Below are 14,251 nucleotides of genomic sequence, written 5' to 3' on the forward strand. Positions count from 1 at the left end.
TCCAAACTGTTTAGTGTTGCTTGAATGAAAATGTAATTCTGCTGAGAGATTTCAAGCCCAACTGGGCTTCCAGAAACAAGTTTTAAAAGATTTGTTTGCACAGTCAAAACAAGTTTGCTAGCATACTGTGATTGCATTTTCAAGCTGCATCGTTAGAATCAGATTGAAAATATTAATATTCTCTGGTATATTTTACTCATAGAACAGAATTTTCGTGCCAGCTTATGTATTAATGTAAGGGTTAGACTATGGCAAATGTGTCTTGAAACAATTGAAATCTTTCTTTGCATTAAGAGTGGAAAGCCCAGTTCTCTTTGACTGGAGATACTACACTCAAAAGGCTTCGCCTCAGACCGATTAATTTTCTGTCATTTTAAAATAATAACTTGAGAATGCAGTTTTAATCTGGACGACTTTCTTCCAATACCAATATTTTTTGCAATTGAAACTTCCTTGGAAGGGTCTAGAAGACTCTTACACAAACCAGTGATGCTGCAGACTCACATGCAAATTCCTTTGTGGTGTCTGCTTTAGCAAGACACGAGTGGGCTCTCAGGAGCATTTTCTCGAGGAGTTCTTTGTCACAGACAAACAAGGAAAATGCAGTAAATTGTGAAAAATCCACCAGGGTGTATTGCAAGCCAGAGCATCACAGGCATCTTCTTACAAATTTAAAACCCTATGGACAAAATATAAATCAAGAAGCCTCAAAACCAGAGTTTCTGAGAACGGCTGGGGAAGTGATCAAGGGACTGGACTTCAACCCCCCTCAATAGCAGGGAAGTTGGTAGATGAAATATGAGAGAGAACGAGGAGTTCATCCCTGTGACCCTTGGAAATGTTGGAGGATACCCAGCCAGGTTTGTTCAGAGTAGAAAGTGTACCACTTTTTTTTTTAACCGTACTTAACACCAAGGAAAGCTGCCCCTTAAAGAGCATGGGAGCCCCGCACAGGATACAGTTCTCAGTACAGATGGTTTTGCCTTACTGAATGGCGAGAAGAATAGCATCAGGCTGGCATACTGAAAAACCAGAAATGTTGGGGATCGCAAGAGAAGTGAGAGTTGGTTTTGTGCCACTGGTGGTCAGTACAGTGCCTAAAGGTATGTTTGGTTTGTGTTTTTGTAATCCCCAGGCTTCAAATAATCTTTATTAATAATAATAAAAAAAAAGCTTTACTACTTAGAAGAACTTAATACAAATAAGTTGGTTTTGTTATATTGAATTGCTATTTGGTAATCCCCACAATGGTGAAACTTTGACTGCTAGAAAGCTCTTACTTAGTTTTCTGAATATCTCTCAATAGTTGTATTTAATTAATCAGAGGAAATTCTAACTTTTTTTCGAATGAGTATTCACCTAATATCACTGGCATGATCAATAGCTTATTCCCTATTAAACTTAGACCTGTGCTGTTTCGAAGTCTTTTAAGATTGCGGATTTGTGTGCTGCCTTTGAGCCGCACAGTTTGCGGTTCGGTCCCATATTCTTCTCACAGCTCAGTGTCCACCCTGGCACGTCTGTCTGAGCCATAAAAACACTCGGGCATTCCTTCTGCTAGGCAGGATTAGTTTTTAATGCCAAAACCAGGAGGACTGTTCTGATTTTTTTTACAATTTTGTCAATTGGAAGGCCCTGAAGCAGCTTCAGGCCTTGCCGTGCAGCATGGCGGTGTCTGTTCTTTGGAGGTAGGGCCGCTGTTGCCCGGGCTGTGATTCACACGCTGTGTTTGGGTGAACAGCCTGGTACAGGGTAGCGTGCTCCAGCTCCAGCGCGGTGACAGCAAAAGGCGCTGGACAAGGCCCGATTCCCAGCAAGAATAGCTCCTTTGTGTTTGTGCGCTCGGAGCCGAGCACATTTTGTGGTGGAGTGCAGAAATGGCTCATCCCTTCGTGCCGGAGACCTGTAAGATCGTGTCGGAGATACTGTGTTTTGGGAGGGAAAGTGGGATTGTTGTGTGGCCGAAGTGCTGAAGCTGTGCCTGGGGGGTAGAAGGGATCCCCGCCAGCTCCTCGTGGGAACAGGGCTGGGAGCGCCGAGTTTCTCACGTCTGTGCGGGTGGTTTGGTCCAGCTGAGCTCTCCTGTGAAGACGTTACAAGAAGGGTGAGCATCTTGGTCGTTAGGAATTAGCCCATGTTGCATCAGTAAACGAGATTTCTATTTACTTTTTAGGTTTTCTCCTCTGTTGGCATCCCACTGTGCATAAAGACAGTCCTGCTTTTGCCACTTGGGAAGCAGCGGTTTTCCGGAGCTTCCCAAAATTCACTTGAGAACAATTATGTCACATCTGACCCGGATGCTTATGGAAAACAAAGTGTCTCAGCACAGTGGGTTCTGGGGGAGACCCCCACACACAGGAGCCCATGGTGGCAGTGAGGGTAGTGCTGGCGGAAAAAGGCTTTTCCTTGGGTTAACTCAACTGACAGCCGAACATTTCAGTTTTAATTAGTAAGGGAGGGCTAAATGCTGCCTGGCCCTCCAACCCGGACCTTTAGATTTCTCAAGTGGGAGTGGTGGTCTTGAACCTCTAAAGCCTCTAATATGTTTTCTCTTCCTGTCCTTTGATTAAGGATTTGTTTGCTGACACTTCAGGCGATGTAGCTCTAATGATAGCAGCCCTTGTGTCAGCCAAGAGAGGGCTTCTCACTGTTGGTAGTCCTGGCTTTGTCTCTGCTTCCTAGATGTGGTCTGACAGAGGTTCTAATGATCTTCTAAGTTATGAGTAGAAATAAGTCTCAGTACAAAAGATAATTAGGTGGATTTTTGTATTTCCCAGCTGTCCCAAGCGTGTTTCTGTGGACCAGACAGATGGACAACAGTACCATGCAGATCTCTTTGTCAGGTATTGCTTTTAATAGCTTATCTGCAAAAAGCAAATGTGTAGGATGAAACAGAAGGCTCTTACTTGCTCAGCGAACATTTTAAAAGTTAGTTCTAGACATACTTTAAGAAAATTTTGCAATGGAAAATAACCACTCAAACCTACCACGATAGTATTTCCAGTGAACTAAATGTGGTATAAAGTTCACATTTACATTTCTTTTTATAGCTCAGAGGGTCTCATATTAAAGGGGTTTTAATATGTGCCAAATGTTCTCAATATCTGTCAAGGTCAGTTAGAATTATTTTTTTTTCATGGAGCAGGAATCATGAAGCATCTCATTGGAATTGTTCCTAGAAGGTTTGAACTTAGCAGATGTATGAGGTTTCTTGTATGTCTTGATAAAATGGTAAGTCTAAAGCTCAGCAAATTACTTAGCTGGCTGTTAATGGAAGATTCCAGCTGTGCTGGTGGAAAAGATACAAGGCTGAAGGATTTCCAGCCCTGCGAAGGGAGATCTCTTGGTAGGTGACTGATCCCAGGGAGCAGCTCGGCTCTCGGTCTGAGCGCCGGCTCGAGTCCCGTTGAGCTTTTTCGAGGGCTTCAGCAAGCCAAAACTCAAGGGTAGAATGTGCTCCTCTGGTTTCCAGCTATAAACACAGAGATCAATATCATGCCACAATGAGAACTGTTAAAATTAGACATGCAGTGTTTGTTATTACTTATTTTTAAAGCTTAACTCTTAACTAATCACAGTACAATATAGAAGAAAATTTCATTCATTATCTTTGCAGATAAAGTACTTAGTTATTTGTGCTCTGTCCTTTGCTTTATTATTTCTTGGCACATGTGGATTTTAGGGCATCTTTCTTTGGTTGCTTTCCATTTATTAACTTTGCCTCTGCCTCTTCACAATTGCAAATGATTTTTGACATATAAGCAGTAGTCCTTACGTGAATGTATTTTTACAAGACCGGTGTTGTAGTTGTCTCGAAGCTTTGGCAAAACCATCTCTATACTTCAGAATGTGTTGTCAAGCACACCTGCTTTACAATATTTCTGCTTTCTCAATTTTGAGATCAGGCATTTTCTAAAACACTGACAAGGATGTTTTCAAACATTAAATTCTTAAGACAGGCAAGTGTTGAATAAAATGGTGGGGAAATACAGGGCTGCAGCAATATTAGAGAAAGTTGAGAAGCTCTTCTCAGTCTTCTTTGTTTCCCTTCACTATTTCCCTGTTAAGCAATTGGTATTATCAGAAGTTCAAATGTAAAATTGTCACTGTTCTTCCCCCCCAATATATTTTTGAGACAACCATGTAATGAATAAACTGCTACAATGAAAAATATGAAGCATTCTGCCCAAAACTGAGAAAGAGAACACAACCCTGTGATTAAAAAAAGGGATGTTATCAAATGCAGTGTTGCATTGGCAAAACTTCCGAACAGAGAAGTTTTCAGACTGGCAAGTTGTAACTTCAGTGAAAAGACTATTTTTCCTCCAGTCTGTTTCACATCAAAGCAGGAAAAAAATTGGAGGACTAGTTACATGAATTCAGAAAAAGCTGAAACACTTCTGTAACCTATGCAGAACATAAGTGTCCATGACCCAAGGCTGGAGCTACATGTGCGCTTGGGGTAGAATCTGAAGGAAAGGATCCCTGATATGGGTGCATCTTGGATCTGGCACTGAGCATCCCAGACTGCACATCTGTATCCCGCAGGAATGGCTGGTGGAATGTGTAGGTGGGTTTATTTGTGATGGCCAAGAAGCCTTTGTAGGGAGGATGCTATTAAAGCCAGGGAAAATGGAGCCAAACAGTCTGCCTGTAAAGGTCTGCAACAACTCGTGTGTCTCCCTTCAGACAAAGGGATGTTGGCATCTTCACTCCCAATTTTTTTTTTCAGTTCCATTAACAGATATGCCTTCTCACACTTTCTAACTTCACCCAGAGCAAATAAATTATATATTAAAAAAAATCTGAATTAAACTGTTTTCTTGTCCTCCTTCCGCTTTATCACTTTGTGCAAATATTTGAAAGGATAACTAGGTGCTAACCTTGAATGTTTAATGTTAGAACTAACTTCTGCTCATTGTTTACCAAAATAGTAGGGCCACTGTGTAACAGCAATAGTATAAGGAGGTGTCAACACGGAGCACTGGTAATTTAACAGAAGACTTTAATTCATAATAAAACTAAGATTTTTTTTAGGGCGAGTTAAATTTATTGCAGCAGCGCCCTCAAGTGCTGCGACAGTTTAAAGTGTCCCTCCCGCGCTCACTGGGAGTTTATTTGCTGGGCTTGATTCTTTAGCATGTTTAGCCCAGTAAGAGCATATAAATTATTTTGGTGTAATTTTGAGGGCTCACGCAGATCTGTGAGACTATTTAAATTAGTAATGGCGTGAAGGGAAGTGTGCTAATTTGGGAGTTTCTTTTTCAATTGCTCTGTAGTGAGGATGGTGTTGTCAGGACCAGTTTGGCTGGCAGCGGTGGCAGGAGACCAGAGCACAGGAGCTATCTTCACCCAGGGCAGCGATGTGCCAGCTCCTGCAGGATGCTGAGCTGTAGTCTGGGATGCTCAGTGCCAGCAGAGCCCAGTCCATGGCTTTATAAACTGTTCTTCAACTAGCCTTTTGCTCATTTAGGCAGTGGAGATAATGGATGCGGTGTGACTCATTACCTTAATGAAGAACTTGTCTAGATTTAGTTGTGGTATTCACTCTCATTTGGAATGAGATAACTATGTCTGGTCAGCTGTGGACTCTTAACCAGCACACTATTTGTAAGGATATAAACTGTGTGGACGTAACTATGGCAGTATAAAGCAACTGTGGTCTGCTAGAGGTGTTACATCATCCTAAACATACCGGCATCCTTACATTTGTGCAAGGAACCCATAGCTCCTGGGCTCCCTGGACGGTGGTTTTAGCAGCAGAATTCCAGCTCTCCTGAGGCAGCTGCTGGAGGGAGCCCAGGTTTCAAGCCTGCTTGTCGACCTCTGAGCAAGAAAATCACAGTCACTTCCAAACCTGCAGCATCAATTTCAGCTCTCTGCCATTTCCTCCATTCTCTAGAGCTCCCATCTATTAAGCTCTCTACCTCTTGTCCCCAGCATGTATGATTAAAGCAGGCCAAGTCCTCTTTGTTTGAAAGCAGAATTGCTGAGTGATACTGGTGTGTCCGGAGAAGGAAATTTAGCCCAAGAGAATGATTCCATGGGGGTAATGCAGTCATAGCACCTAATAATTACCTGTATCCACAAAATGAACATTTGAGGCATTGCTCAGAGCAGAAGACATCGCTTACAACACTCCCTGTGTAAAAACAACACCCTTTCTTCCTGACTCTTAGGGAATGTTTTTGTAATGGTACTTTAAAGTCTCTATATTCCTGGTATATACTATTCAAATGTGTGTTTTATAGTGTCCTTTTGTGTGGGTTTCTCCAGATACAGAGGGGATAGCAGTTGAAATAGTGATAGTAATCTGTGGAATGCATTGCAACATTTGGGCCATACCCACTCTTAATACTTGAGTCTTGAATGAGTATTTCTAGAGTAAAACAGGAAGAAAAAAAGAGGTCAGAGGGAAGAGAATTTAGAAATCATTCAGTTGTTTGACTTACTAGAAAAAGAAAATGACACATCTTTAAAATAAACAAAAATAAAGGTCAGTGGCCATCTGGAGATCCAGTAGCCCAGGTTTACGTGGGCTTTTTTTGCCACTTAAACAAGGAAATCGTAAAGCCTTTGGCCCAAGTGCTGCTCTCTGCTAAACGTGAAGTTTCACACAGCTCCTTTGTTAAGTGACCTCAGGCTGGTTTGGACTTGCACAAAGAAGAAATGACTGCTTTTCTTTCACTGGAAGTTTTACCACTCCGGAGCAGTTGAGTTCCTTGATTCAGCCCCTGGTCTGGCCGACTTGGTGCTCCCTGGTACCAGCTGGAGGAAGATGCTCCTAATTATTACAGTTGAAGCCCTATCCAGGTGAGACACCCAGCAGATTCCCTAGGTATTTAGGACTGAAACACAAGGGCAGTGTGTGAAATACTGCATGTTACATGCCTGTAGGCAGGCCTAAAAGATGGTGAGCTTTGTATTAATGGGAAGGCTGTAGTCTCTAGTTGTCTTTTCCCCCACCATAACTTATTTTTTCAACATTAAGGACTTTTATCTACATACACAGCTTTATTTCTGTTTTATTACATTCTAATCCATTTAAGGAGCGAGATGACTCCATTCCAGAAGGAATTATCCTAGAATAAACATGGCCATATACAAAGGTGAGCTTTTGCTGCCATCACACCCAGTTTGGTTTATGGGGACCTGCCCGTCTGTCTCTGTCCTGCACAGCTCTGGGACTGTTCTGGATGTCCCCCTGCCACTTGAATTCTGGCAGGCAGTTAAATGCACCAGTGTGGTTATGCTTGAATCCATAATCCTGCACTGTAATCCTACATTACTACAGCTAGAGATACTGGACTTCTAGTCTTTTCTGAAGGTGAAATGTCCGGTCCCACCTTAGCAGGGGAACAGCAGATGTGAAAGGGCACTCCTTGGTCCGGAGCAAAGAATGTGGAAGTCATTCGGGGCAGAATTGGTCTCCAAGAACATTTTCCAGAGCGGATGCGTGTTAAGAGCTGGAGTTAATCTTAATATAGTGAACACCAAGCCTTGATCCCAGAAATGGCCATGAGGCTGAGCCCAAGCAGTTCTGCTGGAGAGAACACCAACAAACATCATGCCCTGTAGTCCAGTACTGCAGGGACAACATGCGTTGTCTTTGTTCTCTTTGCACCTTTGCACTCTAATATTGTCCTCCAAAAAGGAGGAGGGGAAAGAAAAATAGTGGGGGGGAAAAAGTGGCACTTTTACTTAATGAATATGTGGCAGACCTCCAGGAGGAACATGAGCACGGAGTGTGTTTTTGCTAACAGAAGAGGGGGCCAAAGCTGCGAGGACTGAGGGTGGGTTTCAGGTTAAGAAAGCAAGAGGGTGAGAACGGGAAGGAGCCAGGGAAGCAAAAGAGAAAGGGATGGATGGGGTTTGCAGGCTTGTGTGGCCGGGAAGAAGCTGAAAGTGGAGACAGCTGGAAGGGGAGCAGGGGGCTGACCCAGGGCTCAGGCCGAGGGGTGGGCTGGGAGGGACAGGAGCTCCTGGCTTCTCTGGAAAAGCTTTCTGCATTTTGTAGCCACCCAACCCAGCTGGTTTGGTTAAAAAACTGGGTTTTCACTCTAGTTTTTACATCTGCAATAGGTTATTACTTGCGACTCGGGGAAAAAAAAAGTTCCTCAAGCTATGCTTTAATAATAACATCAGTTTATGTAATGTTACTGCATGAGCATTTATTCGTAGCTGGGGTGAAGTTGTACTTTTTTGTCTCTGTCTTGCTTTTGCTTTTGAAACCTGGGGGTATAGCACTTCCATGGCAAATTCAGGCCTTTTGCAGAGATTGCTGCTTTCTGCCTGTTCGAAAGCGCTCCCAGCCCTTGGGCTAAATGCTGTGTCTTCCTCAGGCGAGTACTCCACACCACAATCACTCCAGGACAGGATTCTCCTGGCAGGTTTGTCCAGGGATGCTTACATCTTCTTGTGTCTTCTGAAAGTATGCTTGGCTGTCATTCTGCAGCAACTCAGTGAAGACACAGAGAAAGGATCATCTGGATTTCTTGCAAACACAGTTACAATAGTGATAGCGATGTGGCAGCAAAGTTTCCACTTTGCTGCTTAGAGCATCTCCTCCCAGGAAGGCATTTGCAGAACCACTGCTGTATTCTCCTCATAGTAATGACTTTCAGGATCGTGGTTTTCTGTGATTTTTGCTTCTAGCCTTTCTGAAAGCAGCTTGAAAATGGCACTTGATCACTAATGTCAGATCGTGGGAGATGGTTAGTGTGAATCCCTGCCTGTACCAGGCAGCTAAAAGCTAGTGGAAATTGGTAGAAATCAGAATAAAAATTCCGTAATGCATACAATGGTCACAGCTCCAGGAAAAGCCTGACCAGCTTGCTGCACGTCTGTTTTGGTGATACATGAAATTTTGGAAAGGCACCGATACACATAGACAGTTTTTGTTCCTGTACAAACAAAGCAATGTGTGTGTATACGTGGTAGAGCTCTGGAGGGAAAATCCAGCCTGAAAACTCTTGTGCAGACAAGACATGAAGTGATGTGATTTCCCACTGAGAAGCCAAAAATCAAGAATATCAGAAAAGCAACTGAAATAGGGCTATTAGGAGGAATAAATGTAGGTAATGATCTTGCCAACTGTTCCAATCATTTCTTCTCTGTGTCCCACCACGGTTATTACTTTTTTCCTCAGCTGCAATCCATGGGCCACTGAACTTCTGCTGTCAGTCCAAGCAAACCACATTTTCTAGGTCTTAAGAGCACTGAGAAATATTTCAAGTGTACCCAAAAGGCTCGTAACTGGAAGGTATATTTTCCTTTAAAGTCTCATAACTTTGGGAGAGTTTGACCCCTTATTTTTAAGTGGCTGGGATTTGCACATTTGTGATAAACTGTACTAAAATGTTGTTAGCTGGTGGTGGTGTTTTTGTTGCTGCTGCTTGGTGATACATAAATTGTCATCGTCCCTCTGAACTGGGATTCTTTGTTTTGGTAACAACAGATGAAAACAAGGAAACCTGTGCTTTCAAGAGAGGAAATTTTAAAATACCAAAGCGTGTCAGTATTAGATGGGAGGTGGCATTATTGTGGCACCTGGTTCCTCTAAGTGGGAAGACGTGGTTTCCACCGAGTTCAGTTTAGTCCTGCAGCTTTTTCTGCTGCGCACGTGGTTTGTGAGTCCTGCGCAGGTGCTAATGGAAAATTTTAACATCAAATTCAGAAGGCATTAGTAACAGTGAAGGAATAAACCCCGCATTGTTAAATTCTCCTGCGTGAATAGTTATTGCAGATAACACCGTGCATTCACATCTTTGCCAGTTGGGGTGCCACTTCTAGACCAACATCTCCACCTGACTCTAGTGTCACCCTTGAGCCGTCTCCAGCCCCTCTCTACCCCTAAAACCAGGAGTTTGTCTGGAGTTGAACCGGGAGCCATTTCCAGTATTGTTTCTAGAGCCACCTCTAAAGCCATGTCTAGAGTCACTTCCAGCATCCACCTCTGAGTGCAGCAGCTCTGAAGTCATTTCCAGCGCAACCTTCAGACCTGCCCCTGAGCCCAGGTCTGCAGTTGCTGCCACTGCTCCTCCAGAGTGAGTTACCGTGTTGAACACATGGAACCAAACCAGAGCTGCCTCTGCAGCCCTTTGCAGCGTGCCAGGCGAGGTCCTGCCCTGTGCAGGCTGCCTGCCAGTCCCGGACCACCTCTGCTTTCCCCCCCGCCTCCCTAATTGTACATTTTTCAAGCATGCCAAGAAGGGCACGGGGCAGCCTGCATGGGGTACTGTCTTTTTTAATTTTTTTTTTTCTTTTTCTTTCCCCGTCCCTTATCCTGATCTCCCCTGGAAGCTGCAATCATTTCAATGTGCGCTTTGTGGAAGCAGAGCTGTCTGAGCCCTTTAAGCGGGAGATGAGCTCAGGTAGAAGGAACGCAAAGAGCTCCTTTCATCAACCAGGGCCCCGCCAGCGGCTTCGGGGCATGTCCGGCCAGTTATAAATGGATCATGTGTTGCTATTTTTAGCCAAGAGAGGATTGTAAATATAAAAGGGTATAAAGTGCAAAACTTAGCAACAGTGGCGTTTGTTTGCTTTTTCTTTTTTTTCTTCTTCTTTTTTTTTTTCTTTCCCCTCCCTGTTGGCAGGAATGTGTTTGGAGAGGAATGAAGTTAAAGCAGTAGATTTGCTGGGTGATTGCCTTTGGACTTTGCACTGCGTGCAACTTTATATATACACATATACATATATATATCTCTATCTCCACAAAAAGGAGGGGCAGGAGGAGGGGAGTACAGGCTTTTCTGATGCTGTTTAAAGAGATCCAGAAGTGCAGCCTGAACTGCAATGCAAGCGCTGGAGGGAGCAGCGGGGGCCGCGGCGGGGGGAGCGGGGCCGCGGCGGCTGGGGAAGCGGGGGGCGCTGGGGGGGAGCGGGGGCCCTGCCTGCGTGGGGACAGAGTTCAGCAAATGGAAAACACTGACATGGGTAAAAATAGTAACCGCGGGGTTAAAAATAGCATCTGGTGAAACAAATGTGCAGTAACTTCTGAAACCCTCCTGGGAACTTTTCCCTTCTGATCCGCTTCTGCCCTGCTCCCCGTTGCTTCTCCAGCAAGAAATCCCAAAGCAAACCCCTCTGCACGTTGACAACATTAAAGCAGCACTCTGCACACTGCAGAGGGTGAGCTTTGGTTACTTTTTGATGCTTTTATGGATTTTGTTTGTTCATTTGTTTGTCCTTTTGCTGAAACTTTGTGCCAGAGAAGGGGGACACATCCCCTTTTGCTGAGCCTCTTGCATAGCCCTGGGACAGACCAGTTTGGAAGGTCCTTGGGGTTATATCTGACCACTTCTTTTTTTCTTTTTCTCTCCTTCTTTTTCATCTTGGTGGTGGTGTTTGTGGGTTGTTTTTTTTTTGAGGGGGGGGTGAGTTGTGGGGTTTGTGTTGTTATTTTTGGTTTTGTTTTTTTTTTTTTTATTTTTTGATTGGTTCTTTTGCCTTTTTCTTGTTGTTGTTGCTTTGGTAAATTTTTCTTGCGTTTTTGTTTGGTTTTTTCCTCTGGTGTATTTGCTTTGGTTTTTAAGACCCTCCTGTTGCTTTGAGGAGTGCAGACTTCACTCTGTTGTCCCTCAGCCCCGGCAGCAGCAAACCCACCAGCAGCTGGATGACAGACTTGCGCAGATGTGCAGAGCTCAGGGGCCATGGCCGGCCTGGGGGTGTCGGGGGGCACCAGGGCTCCCTGCAGATGAGAAAGTGCAGGCGCTTCTCCAGGGGACCGCGGGGTGGCGAGGGGAGGGAGCCACGAAATGGGCGACAGGAAAGGACAGGGGGACCTTGAGTGGCTTGTTCTGTGGAGCACAGGGTTGGCCGGTCCCTTCTTTCGGTGGGGCTGGAGATGTTGGGGGCTCTGGGAGTGAGTGAGGGGGTCAGGGAGGAGGAGAGGCCGTGGTGGTGGGCTGTGCAGGGGAAATGCTTAGGAGGGCTTGCAGGAATCTCCTGAGAGATCTTTTTGCAGCTCTGGCTATAAACTTGGCTTGTTTTGACTGGTCTAGATAACTGAGGCAGAAACAATTATTGTGACAGGCAGGCAGACCTGGTTCCTGAAGCTGCCCCACCACAGGACAGGGACAAACAGAGGATCCTGTAGTTCAGACACAATTACAATTTTAATCACTTTTTTTTTTTCAACTAAGCAGCTGAAACTTTCCACCTGGCTGTTCAAAGGCACTGGGTGTTTCAGGGGTGCGTTTTGTTAGTGTCTCCTCTCTGGTTAGTTATCTCCACCGGTGTGGGTGGAGGGAATGTCCTGGACGGTCCCCAGGCTCCTCTGTGCCCTCAGCAGGATAACCTGCCCTGCCCGGGGAACCCCTGTCTGTGTGCTCCTCGGCCAAAAAACACAAAACCAAACGTGATCAATGAGAGTGCGTGAGTTTCTGTGTGGAGACATTACTGATGCACCCAGAAAGCATCGGTTTGAAAAGGCAGGTGGGTGCCTCCCCCTTTTCTCAGGTGTCTGTCAGCCTCCAGGGTGGCTGCAGGTGCTCCTGCCGTGGTGGGGGTGACAGGTGGGGCCATTTCACCTGGCAAACTGGGAAAGGAGGCGAGCGTCCTTAATTGTATTTAGCAAGCTAAGCCCTGAGCATTTAATTACTTTTTTTTTAAGGATTGGACATTCCACAGCTTGTTTCTCTAGATCATTTTAAATTAGTTTTGATGTTTCAATATACTTCATATGAAGCCTGTCTAAACCCTTTAGCCAGTGTGTTTTTGAAAGCACAAATATGCTTTCATTTGATAGAGTAGCTAAAAAAGAGAAAAAAAAAAACCCAAACTTTTTTTATTTGAGCAAAGCTGTTTTGGTTTTAAATTATGTTGTTCAAATTGGTCTAATTTGATCATCTCATATTTGATTCAGCACGTAAAAATGATGCAGAAACTCCTGTTATGAATCTAAACTGAACCTTCATTTTCTTATCAAAATATTATTATAGAAAAATATTAGTCATTCTTCTTGGCGTAGTAAGCAAAGAACCATGTGGATGTGCTAATTTATTCCAGACCCAGCAAAGACGATAGTTTATATAAGTAAAATAAATAATTCTTGACTATTTAATAATTGGATCACTTTAACAATAGTTGACTAATAGTCAGATGTCTGAAACACATCTTGCCCATTTCTCTTCTTTAGGGAATTTAATTTTTCCAGGAATTGTCATTTTAAAACTGTTACCTTTTTACATACTTAATAAATTATGGAGGGCAACAAATATTAAGTCAGACTTAGGAGAAAACAGCTGAAATGTAGTTGGAATTAATCCCTTGGGAGTCTGCAAATAAACTGAGATGATAAATCTTGTGAAGGGGTTTAAGATGGGTATGCACAAGACAGAGTTATTTTAAAAGTGTATTATTTTACTGTCTAGTGCACGTAAAACAATTTTGATGCTCAGATATAGTAATGCCTTGGTTAGTAATGTATTGATTTTGGTAGCGTTAGTGGGTTGTTGAATGATATATGATATACGTCTAATTCCAAATTGCATTGGTGGTACAGGAGGGAAAGTTAAAAGTGAAAAAATTTCTCAGCACTGTAATATAGATGTGCCTACATATAGCATATGAAATTCCTGTTATTTCTACATACTAACTTATTAGTTGTTAGATTGTTAGCATTGCCTTCTGATTTATTTTGCTCCTGTTCGTAGCTGCTTTAACACTTTGTTTTCCCAACTTGGAGAATGCAGGTGGCGTGTCTCTTCGTGTTGGTAATTGGTAACAGCCAGCTGAGATTAACTCCTAGGATTATGTTGGTTTAGATAACAGAATTCCACAATTGTTTTTTCTCATTTGCCTGAGCTTTGAAGAAATCAGGGCTGCGATTGTTACTTGTAAGCAATAAAATGTAACCCCCCTCCTGCCAATGGTGTGACGGTGAGAATGTTGTTCATAGAGCGCAAACATACGTCATATCGAAATACTCATGGCTATTTTGATTGCTCTCTAAAATAATAAAAATTCTAGAAGTATTAGAATTTAGAATGCAGTAATAACATGCCATTTTATTTGGAAGCAATAACTTGTATTATTAAAATGTCAGATAAACTGAATTGGTTTTATATAGAGACTATATTAGTGAGTTTTGAGAGCATGTAAAATATTAGTAATTTTTTGCCAATGTGAGCTGTTCTATCTCCGGAATGTCTTGCATTCCCTGTTTGTTCAGAATGATTTTTACAGAAGGAGAATTTTTGGATGTGTGGTAGGGAATTCTATACTGTTCTCTCTAAACTTAACAGAAGAA

The 14,251-nt window shown here is 43.3% G+C and overlaps 1 protein-coding gene across 2 annotated transcripts in view; it reads left to right on the forward strand.

Annotated features, from left to right (window-relative positions):
* The window catches only part of GNAS (GNAS complex locus), a 145,939-nt gene that overhangs the window by 14,095 nt on the left and 117,593 nt on the right, over nucleotides 1–14,251 (forward strand). The window contains exon 1 of one of the 2 annotated variants that reach the window (XM_065849490.2): nucleotides 11,108–11,130. The exons of the other annotated variant lie outside the window; for it this stretch is intronic. The gene's annotated coding sequence lies outside the window, so the exon portion shown is untranslated. Of the gene's footprint in view, nucleotides 1–11,107; nucleotides 11,131–14,251 lie in introns of those variants that run through there. 2 annotated transcript variants of the gene reach the window in all.

Source organism: Patagioenas fasciata, chromosome 16 (assembly GCF_037038585.1).
Source record: "Patagioenas fasciata isolate bPatFas1 chromosome 16, bPatFas1.hap1, whole genome shotgun sequence".
Lineage (NCBI taxonomy): Eukaryota > Metazoa > Chordata > Aves > Columbiformes > Columbidae > Patagioenas > Patagioenas fasciata.